We start from the raw sequence: 11,936 nt of genomic DNA, 5'->3' as shown, positions 1-11,936 counted from the left end.
GTCTATATTGAGCATTGGGAATAAAATGGCTTCTTGGCTGATCAGAAGTACAGTGGATAATACACAATGCAAAAGGTGTCACAATCTGACAACTAGATTCTCCTGCATCACCTGCTCAGTTTATGATCCTGAAATGCGGTTGAATAACTCACCCTGACTTATACTTTATACTGTTCAAATTTTTAGAATTAGCCTGAAAAATATGTGGCTAGCAGACAAATTTCATTCTCAGGTGTTAGTAAAGTCAGCACACCCTCAAATATTGTAGCATAACCTCTCAAGAATTTGGCTGCACCACAAAATTTCAGGTTGTATTTTTTGCATCTTCACAAGTAGTGTAGTTGGTTCTGGTTGCAAAGAAAACCACATGGAATTTGAATTGAGTGCAACCAATTTGGACTTGGGCTTTAAGAGAGATAAGAATGCATTTTGCATTTCTCTCCATGAGGTTTTAACTCAGATGATCAGTGCTTTAAAAATATCTTCATTGATAACGAGGTCATATCTTTTATAAGAAATTAGAGGGATGATCACAGACTTGCATAACATATTGCGCCTGGAGTTATTTTATGATACAAGCTGCTGGGGGAAGGGCAGGTTTGAGACATCCTCCAATTATTTTCTTGACTAACCAAGGAGTCAAGCTACATGGAAAATATACAAGACAACTAAATTCAGGACTTAGGGCAAAGTTTCCAAGCAAGCCTGGCAGTGCTAACTAACTGCATGGCTTATTGTGAATGGGTGCATTGCATGTGGCCACGGGATGAAGCTTATTTTTTCATAACTGTCTCTTCCTTTTTTGACTTTTCCAGACAGGAGAAACTGAGATACTGACAGAAAGTGCAAACTTATTAGGCCTAGTGCACATATTATCTCTGTTCTGTCATATTTTTTAATCTGTCCTAAAATATTGTGAGGTTAAAAAATATAACCTGATGCCAAATAAAATGCACTTCACATACAAATTCTTTCCTAATAACATGCATTTCACAGCAGTGTGTTTCAGGACCAGTCCTTCTCAAACAAATCTCTAGTAGAATGGAAGCCATTTTGTACTCTTAAAGCCAGATTGCATTCTGTCAAAAAGGTCCTCTGGATGTCTCTACAGGGTCAGTGAGAAACTAAGAGGAAAGCAGGAATCTTTTAGACGCATCATGGCTTCAAGCCCCAAATGCTGCTGGAGATGCTTCCTGATCCTTTGTACACCCTCGTTTTCCAAATAAAAGGAAAATTACAATCGGAAAGTTTTCTTAACATGCAAACAAAACTTTAGGTTGTTTATTTGAGAAAAAAGAAAAAAGAAGAGAGAATAAGAAAAGGAAAAAGTAAGAATCTTGAAAAGTTTTGGTCTGAAGGTGGTGAAAGCTAATTTGTTTAGCCCCAGAACAGGTACAGGACTGCTCCAAGAAAGTACCTCACTCCTGAGACCCAGCACCACCTGTAGGGATGAAGGGACACTTAGGACCCAGGTCCATTCAGTGCTTGGCTTCCCCACTGAGAGTTTCTACATGGATGCCAGTGAGTGCCAGTCAAGCTGGCAGCTCTTATGATGTGGACAGGCATCCAGCAGGGACCTGACTGAGTTAATACTGGTTTAATAAAATTCTTCTGGTATGTGAAACTCTGCTAAAAACTCACAGTGCTATGGAATCAGCACTTTGAATCCTGGTGTGTCAGTGGAGAAACTGGTGTTAGCACAACAGGAAAAAAGGCTGCAGTCTGCTGAAAATCTACCCAGCTTGAGATGAAATTTTTTGCTCTATACTTTTACCAGATAAATCTTCTGTAAATGCAATATAAATTTACACTAAAGTTGAGCATTTCTTATATGAGAAGGGTAATTGAGTCATCCTGACAGTAGCAGATGGCAATACTTTGTGATACAGTAGAAGACAGGGCGAAAAGATGAAACGATAGAGGAATTGAGAAGAAGGAGACATTCTTCCCAAACCCTAAAACAATCCCTACGTGCCCTACGGCATGGACTTCACTTGACTTCCATAAAAAGATGGAAGTTTTTTTATCAGACAACATCTTCCTCCTGTGTAATACATAATTCAAAACCAATCCAGCATTCTTCTCAGTTAGATTAGCTTCTAATAATCATAAATAATGATACTCAGCATTTTTCAGCTTCAGCTTATTTGATAAACAATCATACCTTCATCCCGATGTAATGTGTGCATTGTTATGTCCAGTAGGGAAACTGAGGCATAACAGTTACTATTCCAGAGGGGGAAAAAATCATGGAGTAGAGTCAGAATTTAATGCTAATCCTTCTTGCCTAATTCTCACTGAAAAGCAGCAATTAGAGCAACACAACAAGATTTGAGCATTTTACTGTGATGACACTGAATTGATTTAAATTCCATTGTTCCAACAGGATGCCTGTACGACTTCAGTCAGATCACTAAATTTAGCCCTGCTGTGAGCTTGTGCAACTCCCACATAAGTCACTGGGAGTTACGGCTGGGTTATACCGGGCCTAGACTTGGCACTGAGCAAACATCCCTCATGATAATGAAGCAAACTGATTTCAAGTGAATGCTAAAAATTCCTGGCAAAGTAACATTTCTCTCCTCCTGCCAAGCGTCATCAACATTATTTTTTGGGTGGATTCAGATCCCTGAGCGCAGAGTTTTCCATTACGTGTTCCTAATTTTTAAAGATTGGGCCTGCTATAATACTTGAGAAGTAGTGTGTTTAGTTGTACTTGTTCCCATAACACCAGGGTGAAATAGTGCTTTTCTCTCAGCTGGTTAAGCCACAGAATATAGTAGCAGCCTTCCTAGCAATGTCAAGGCATTAGACAGAGGCAAAGCAATCCAGAGTCAACAGAATGAAGGGAACAATTCACACTGTTGTACACAGATATAGAGGTTAAACCCAAACACATGAAAAAGTGATGCTGGAGCACTTGGGAACAGCTGGGCCAGATGAATAACTCAATTGGATGCCATGAGGAACAAATTAAACAACTGACTGGAGACCAGGCTGCTTGTGTGACAGACACTTTAATCAGGAAGTCAAAAGCTGATTGACAAGATGAAAAGCTGGATGACATGAAAAATGGAAACAGAAGGAACAACACAAGAAAAGGGCACCCTGGGTCAGCATGCTGACAAAAATAATCAAGTACGACAGGCCATAATCCAATCTTCGAATGTTTGGCATGGTGCTAGTTACGAAAGTCTGCAGCCAAGAGAAAAGAAAACTATTATTAAGTGAAGGAAATTATCTGCCTCTCTAAAACTCACTGCTATGTGTTCATCAGAGATTCTCTTTCTACCCACAATACATTATAGATATATACTAGAAATAGTTTATGTTGAATAATATGAAATAAAATTAAAATAAATCATGTATGTAGAAATAAATCATGTATGCTGTAGTACTTCTACAGCAATGTTAGAGTAAGTCATTGCTTTTTAAAATCCTACAGCTAAACAGGTGTTGACATTGAGTAGGTATGAAAAATGAACTCTATCACAGTACGTGTTTGTTTTTTTTTTTCTAGCTGAATATAAGTCTATTGCTTTCAAGTTTTCCGTAGGAACCTGTTCTGTCTAAACTTAGAGACTGGCTGTGCCTAGCATTATCTGCAAAATGTAAGGAAATTTGAAATTCCCCAGTAGTGCACATTTAAGATGTTCTGCACATGCAGTTTAATGAAATGCCTCCACAAGACCAAGGGGCTGCAGAGTGATAATTGGTGGTAGAATTCAGTATTTCACTGGCTGAAGGTCCAGAAGAAAGGCATCATGAACTTAGTGTCTGAAATTCACAATTTGATACCTAAAAATGTAGCTTGTTTTTTTCAGAAGTGCTGAAGAGATTGTGACAAAGACGTATTTCAAGCTGGTACTCTTGGAAATCAGGTTACTTGGGAACCTTATTTTGCACATAACCCTCCCACCCCCAGGAGTAAAAGGTTTGTGTTAATTGCTTCAGGGGATAAATGAAGTCAGGTTCTGTTGTGAATGGGGTAGTCAGTTTATACAGGTCTGAGAGGAGTATTTGGTAGCAACTTCAGCATGACTTCTTCAAGACTTGGGATGGAGAGGGCTTTTATGAAGGAGTGTTGGAACTTGAGCTCTAATCTTGAAAATGGGCAATGCGATGTAGGATTAGGTGGCCTTGTAGAGAGTTCCTGTACATCATGTATATCATTGCACATGAAGGCTTGTGCTATTGGGAACTAAAGAAAAATTAACTGCAGTAGGGTATGCCTTGCTGGGCTCTCTGTTTCAGCCTCTTACCTTTTGTCAAAAGGGGGGTGATATGTTGTCTCCTAACTGAGATAATAACAGCTTTTTGTTACTGTAGTGCTTTTCTCTGCTTTAGAGAACAATATTAAAACAGTACTCTGAATATCAGGCTTAATGTGGAACACTCTCCACTGGAAAGAAAGTGACCAGTAAAAAAGCACCACCAAAAACTGGTAAAAGAGGAAAATACTGAATTTGAGATAATTTATTTCTGAGACTTTTTCTCCTGCTTCTCCTTTTATTGCCAGTGTCTTTGGGATTATTGTTACAGTTTTGTGGCTTTTTGTGTCTCTGTGTTTTCCTTTATTTCCCTCCCTTCAACAGTGGTCTTCTGCTTCAGTGACAGCACAGACCCAGGACCTGTTTCATCTCGTCCACATTTGTTTTTCTAAACAATAGCAACAATTGCTGGAACAACAAATCCTCTACTGGTAGCAAGCTGTGCCCAGGTTGATGTTTACCACAAACAATGGCATTAAACTTCCTGGAAATCCCACAACTGCTGTGGAACAAGGAAACTGTTGTTTCAGAGGATGTGGTAGGTTGAGTGATTTTGTTTCTTTCCTTTAGCTTTATCTGCTTTTGCCCTGGCATCTGCTTTTGTTCTCTCTTTAAGGCTTTTTATTCTTCCTTGCGCTGTAATGTGTTGCAGAGGCAGGACATGCTGTGCTGCTCTCCTCTAGGAACTTTGTTCTTTTCTTGTTTTGCTGCTCTCTTACTCAAAGATAAAGGTCATCACGACAGGACACATAGCATATGCTTGCTGCTGGTGTTGGTAAAACATATAATAAATGAGCTTTATTCTTGATTTAAATTCTGGTAGACAGATGTTTCTGCATTCAAGAGTCTTGCTGTACTTGAGACAAGTTTTATTCCTTTCTGCATGAAGAAATTAAGACTCTTCATACATGGCCAGAGTGTAGGCGGAGGGTTTGTGAGATGTTGCCCTGTATCAGTCCTGACTTTCAGATGAGCAAGGTGAAAGAAGACAATAGGAAGGTTCTTGAAAGCAGGATTTAGCCTCATGAAATAAACACAGCAAATCCTTAAACGAAATGTACATAAAATTATTTTGGCTGAGAGTCTGATAAAATTTTTCTGTAATAAAAAAAAAAAAAATATCCATAGGCTGTTCAGGGGGCAGAATGTCAAGCTCCCTTTTCTTAAGGTTTTACGGTTATGAGTCCTGTAGCCTGAAGCAGCATCAAATTTGTATTTAAAAAACATTAAATGGGGGGGTGTGTGTGTGCGTGTATGTGTTCATGCATGTGTGTCTGAGAGGTAAGGAGGGAAGATACCTGTAAAATTTCTCGCAAGATTCATTCAGGGTGCACTCACTAAGAAAGAAAGGCTCCTGGCTACAGTGAGTTCATGTCAGGTCTGGTTTGTACCCAATTAAAAAGAGCTATTTTATATAGGTGTTACATTCTAGAATTTTTAGTTTATAAGTAGATTGCTTAGATGAAAGTGAATAACTTGTTAGTGTATGATATTTAAAAGTAATTTCCAAAGCAGAGAAGAGTTTGGTTCATGATACACTTACTTGAAATATATCTTTCCCATAGTATTAGAAATAAACTATATAAAGGGATGCAGATCCAAGGACAATTCATGCTCAGCCCAGAACTGAAATCCCTGCAGTGTGGCCTGAGTATAGGATCAGGACTGGAGGAGTGACCCAGAGCCAGGAGACCAGACACTGCTGAAAGGAGGCAGGATCTGTGCCTGGCTCAGATTAGCACCGAGTTTGAGCCCAGCTGCATTGGCAGCACCCAGCTGGTGTTCACACAATGAGCAGGTGAAAATGTGACAGAGATGAGGTGTCAGAGCAGCAGAGCCCTATGCATCTTTCCTGTGATTTACAGGTGTCAGGGGCAGTATCACAAAGTCTAACTCAGCCAATATGTAATGAAAAATGTTCTATAATCAACATTTGCTGGAGTGAAAAAGAATATTATATTCTAAGCATGGAGATAGTTTGATATTTTAAGATCTTTTTTACATTTTGGAAGATAAGCAAAATGCAGCAGTCCATGATGAGCAATGGATGGAGATCTTTTTGCAGTGGATTTGTTAAATTGAAGTTTTATGTAAAAATTTTCAATTTCAAAAGATGTCTATATATCTGTGTGTCTCTCTATGTATAGATTTTTATTGGCATTAGGCAGTTTTGTTAACATTAACCATGAGGGATGTAGGAAGACATATGTTTCCCTCCCCCCAATAAAACACAGACACCTCTTTGTTAGACTGTATTCATAGCACGGCTGATTCATAGCTCCCACAAAGCCAAGAAAAGAAATAGAAAAATGTGTGTATCAAAGCTGAGGAAAGCACAAGTAGCCCATGCCCTACTTCCAGTTCATTCAAGATCTCATTTTCTCAGTTTTGAAAGGAAGTTTTATTGCCTGTTTGAAGAGTCCTGGTGGCCAGACCCACAAAAGTTTTAAGTTTTTGGAGAGTGACCAATATTCAGTCCCTGCTTCTGGCTTTGGTTCTCTGGGCTAGATCCTCAAGCAGAAGCATACTCTACTGCTTTTCTTCTGAGAATAGGCATCAACAATCTGGCTACTCCACCATTTGTATGCCTGTTGTGGTGCCCTACACCATCATCCCAATCGCTTACACACTACACATTCCAGAACTTCCAAAAGGCATGAACCTGCTGTCCCTCAACCAAAGCAAAGTAGGAGCAGGGAAGCAAAACCTGCAGATTTTGCAGAACAGTCATGTGCATCGCTTAACTCTGTTTTCAGTAGCTCAAGAAATACACCCATGCTTGTGCTTCACCACCTCTCTCCTGCAACACAACAACAGGATATTCTTTAAGCTGAAGTTAACGCTGCTGGTGTAGCTTTATTTTCTGTGGCAGTGCCTTATTCACTGATAGAAGGACCTTACCTTTAGTCTTGCATTCTTGACTTGAAGGTCTGGTTTTATTCTGTTAACTTTTATGTCCATGGCCTTTGTTCTGTGAAGCATTTATTTTAAAGCCACACTTGCTACTTGATACCTTTGTTCTGCTCTTAGTAACTATCCACTGTCCGAAGGCCTCTCCCTATTGATATCCAGTTGTTCCTGGCTTACCCATCTGTAAATGTCCGTGCTAGGGCAAAGACTGGACAGTTTTCAGCCTGACAACCTCATAATATCAATCATGAATCATAAGCTGCATGATTACAAATACCCCTCCCTAAAGCACTGCAACCACTATGAAATAATTTTGAAACTCCTAGCAACATTATCACTTCAGTTTTCCTCTGAACTCGCCCATCTGCTTATTAGCTAGACACAGATCTGCTTAAATTGGGAAATCAAAGAAAAAGAAGGAAGTCTGGTCCAGAATTTAGGACTCTTCTTGGCTTAATAGATGGGCCTTTAGCAGGTAGCTTTGAGTTGGATGCAGAAAAGGACCCAGGCAACAAAACATCCAACACTTACTCAATATAATGGCATCTGTAGTTCTGTGTTAGGTTCCCTGATGGCATGTGAAGTGCTGTCCACGCACCATGGGAGGAGAGGAGATGTTTGAGGATAGGAGCTGCCAAGGTCAGCTCATGGAGCAGGCACTGCTGAGGAACCAGGAAGGTGAAAACACCTTGACCTGGAGGCACTCAACCCATCGTACTCTCACCACCGGGTTACAAAAGAGCTTAAAGTCCTCCTATCCAAAATGTTTAATGTGGGCTGCAATAATTAAATGCTAATTGTCCAGAGAAAGTGAAAGAGTAAGTGTGACTTCATAGGCCAGTAATTATGTCACCCTCTGTAAAGGATGTTAGAGGAAGAAATATGTGTCCCAGTCCCCACTTAAATGACTGTTTTCCATTTTCTTTGAATATATATGTGTATATGTAATATAAAGATTATTGATATAATATGATATAATCTAATGATACAACATTAAATAGCCAGTAGAGCAGGAACAAAACTTAGGTCTCCTCCCTTTGGAATATCCTAATCACTAGGCAATGGAGTCATGCTTATTCTCTCACTTGTATTCTCTCTGGCCCAGTGAATGCTTCATTAGTCCAACCAGACTGGAAGTGCTTCAAAAGAAGTTTGCAACAGCCCTCCTTGTGTATACAACATTGTCCCCTGGTTTGAGAATTCACAGTGGAAGGTGTGGGTTCAAACCTTCCCAAACAGAGGAGAGAACTAAATATGAACTTACTAAAGCCTTGGTGAGTACCCTTTACCACTGAGCTACGGGGTGTTTGGGGAAAAGTCAGAGTTTTCTTCTTGGCTTTTCTGAGGATTATATGAGAAAGCTTAATCCAAGAGGAATGCTCCAAAATACCATCCCAGTTCAAACCCCCATCTGCAGGGTGAGGAGGTCTCCTTCAGGACTCGATCCCGTAGAAGGCTTGGCTGTTCGTTGCTGTGAAAACTTGAAGTCCCAGGAAAGTCTAAAGCAGACTTTCAAATATGGAGCAGATTTGCTGCGAAAAACAAAGTCAACCTGTGTGCATTTAAACTGCAAGAACTAGTAGCCAACAGGAGATTTTGTGGATAGAGACTCCATCATTCACAGAGGCAATGAGGCAAGATACAAGTAGCTAAATCCTATCAAAAGTCTGCCATTATGGCATGGACAGATAATAATTTAGGGAACAACTGTGTACTGTAACAGATTGCCTGTTTGCTCTTTCTCTTTTGTGGTATTACTGCTCTCATTAATTTCTGTGAGCACTTCTTAAATTGAAATAGGCAAACTTCAGCTTACAGAGCTTTAAGGAGTGGTTTCAGAGCGTGTGACTAAACCTAAATGCTGTAAGAAGTGTGAACAACTGGTCAGCCAGTGGTAGCTTCTGGGTTTGGTGTGTTTGAGAGCACCCAAGGTGTGTTGTTAAAACACATCTGAATCAGGAAAAAACTGTCTGGAGCCTTACTATATCTCGAAATTCTTGGTTTGCAGAACAGGATAATAGATCTTTCTGGTTTCTTTTACATTTGATAGTGTTAGAATAAATACATCAAGATGTTTTTAGCAATGAGAATTATTTGGGGGATAAAAATGAACCATATAGTTCAAGCTGCTGTGGAAGGAGACATTTTTTTATTGGGAATAGCTTTGTGTTTTGTGGAGATTTGTGTTCTCTGTGTAGAAAAGGTGCAATACAGGCATGACTAGGACAAACTTTCCCCACCTAAATTGCCACTCTGGTTCAAAGGTTTAGTCTGAGAATCTCTCCTGAGGTGCTAAAAATAATTGAATGTATGTCTGCTTCTACCACATTGCCTGATTGCTGCCAGCTGAGCTGCACCTGAGTGTCCAGTGAGACCAGGAACAAAGGAGCTGCTCATTTCCAGCGGGTTCCCAAGAACCACCAGACGACTGAGATTTTCAGTCACTTGGAACAACTACCAGGGCATGTGGACAAGTTGCGTGGCAGAGCTGTTCTGGAAGAGCTTACCCTGCAAATGGGCAGGGTGAAATAGGCCTGACTTTCTTCAAGAATAATGACTGTACCTGATGAGCTAAATATATCAGAATAGATGAGTATTCTCTCAACCCTGTAAAGTTGAGGTTCTAAATGAAAAAAAAAAAATTCGCCCTCTCTGAATATACTTTGAAAAGACACTTCGTCTTGTTAAAATCTGGAAGTATGTGGCCATTGATTTCAGCGAAGTATCTGGTGGTTTGCCTATATTAAGAATTAACATCAGCAAGAATTCTGGCTGATACAGAATGGTTACAGGAAATGTTACTGACTGTAACACGAAGTCCAGCATTATTTTAAACATTTGCTGCAATTATTTTGTAGTCTTTCAATCTTAACAGGGACTGGCTGAAACATATGTCCTGAGGGTGAGATAAGGAATATTCCGTAGGTGGTAGGAATGCTGGCTTAGTGCCCTGCCTGGGTAAGTTGCCTTTGTTACTATTGCTGCAAATTTTCGAAAGAGTGCCTCATTTGTCTTGTGCTTACAAAGCTTACTTGGGAAACTGGTGTTTGTTTCAGTAAAAAACTGCAGAAATTATTTCTGCTTTTTGAACACCAACTTTGAGGTACTTTGGGCCTGATTTTGAAAGGTGCTGAGATGCCATCAAGCCCCTGCTAATGCATGTAAGCAGTGGGTGCTGAGACTCTCAAGAGGTAATGGTTTTGTGAGCTCTTACCTCTGCAGTTACCTCTCCTGAAAGTTTTCCAGTTACAGGATGGCCTAAAAGCTACTTGTAGAGTTCAAGAACCTTTCAGAACTTTAGCAGCACAGACCTACCTAGTTTTCTTCTTTTTAGCACAGATTTGGCAGTTGATTTGTTCATCAGTTAGTATGGTCTCATATAGGCGTTCTTAATATTTTCTTAGTGTGAACCACCCCACCAGACAAAAATGTGCAAGCCACTTCCTCCCACAGAAGTTGTTTATGTGGAAAAGGAACATTAGGAAAGTATTTAAGGTATTTTTAGCTTACATTTTAGTACAGTTTAGAGTCTGGAAACAAGGAGCAGTGTGGTCTAGCTATATGATGCTGGGAGCTGATGTATAGTCCTGCAGCTGCAAGTAGGCGGAGATGGCCGAGATTCTTGGCCAAGTCTCATCTCCAATAACTCCCTGGCAAAGTGTTTTCCAAGTGGTGAGGCAGCTCAACAGGGAAGTGTGAGCACACTGCAGCGGGGGCGTGGGGCAGGACCCCAGTCCAGCAGAGCTCCCCAGAGGAATGGGGTACTGGCTCATCCCAGCCTCTTTGAGGGTGTCACCATGGCCTGGGTGGGTGCATTGGGTCTGGCTCAGCTCTGGATGTGCCAAAGCAGACCACTGATCTGGCAGGAGTGGAAAGGAGGTAACAAGTATCCTGGGAGAGAGGGAAGAGGCAGTAGCAGTGGCATCATCAGAACATCTGAGAAAGGGCAGAGGGCTGAAGCAAGCAAGCAAGCCAGGCATTTTTTTCCAGCTGAGCCCTAACTACAGATCACTTATCTGCATGTAATTTGCATTGCTGAAGGTTAGCTATAGCAAAATAATGGGGATTTCTCAGTAAACTAAGTGATCTGTATATGTACATGGAGAAGAAAGGTAGACAAGAAATCCTTTCATACTTTCCAAAGCTAAGAAACTTGACTTATGCTTTTATCTGAATGCAATTATCTACCCTAACACTGTAACCTCTCTATAGTATAGCAGAAGATACTAGAAGGGAAAAATGACACAACAGAAACTGAAAATGGGTATTACATTGACAAATGTAATCATCCATCCTGGAACTGACTTATAAGACTCATAAAGTGACTCATAAGGTGATTTTCCCAATTCTCCCTAGAGACATCCCCTTTACAAGGTGAGAATCCCTGGCTGCATTGTTTCATATCTCAGCACATTGTTGAAGGCAGATGAAATTTTTAAGTTAGTTTTTGATGACTGGGAGAAAAGTGCAAAGTGATGGTGGAGTAATCCCAATAGCTGTCCCAACATGTGTTATTACTTTTTATTGTTATTAACTCTTGAATTTTTAGATCAACTGTTAGAATTGGGGAAGGCTAAACTTGTCTTTTTTTCATACATGACAATGCTTATAGAAGACTTAAGTGCATTTGGTTTTCTGTTCTTCCCAAAGGCAGTATCTGTAGCAGCCTGACATTATATCCATATACATGAGGCATTACTGAGAGCATTGTCATGGTGCTATTTAAGCTTCCTAGCATAGTCCAGGGAGGATTTT

Source organism: Corvus hawaiiensis, chromosome 4 (genome assembly GCF_020740725.1).
Source record: "Corvus hawaiiensis isolate bCorHaw1 chromosome 4, bCorHaw1.pri.cur, whole genome shotgun sequence".
In the NCBI taxonomy this organism is placed as follows: domain Eukaryota; kingdom Metazoa; phylum Chordata; class Aves; order Passeriformes; family Corvidae; genus Corvus; species Corvus hawaiiensis.
This window is presented reverse-complemented; position numbering follows the sequence as displayed.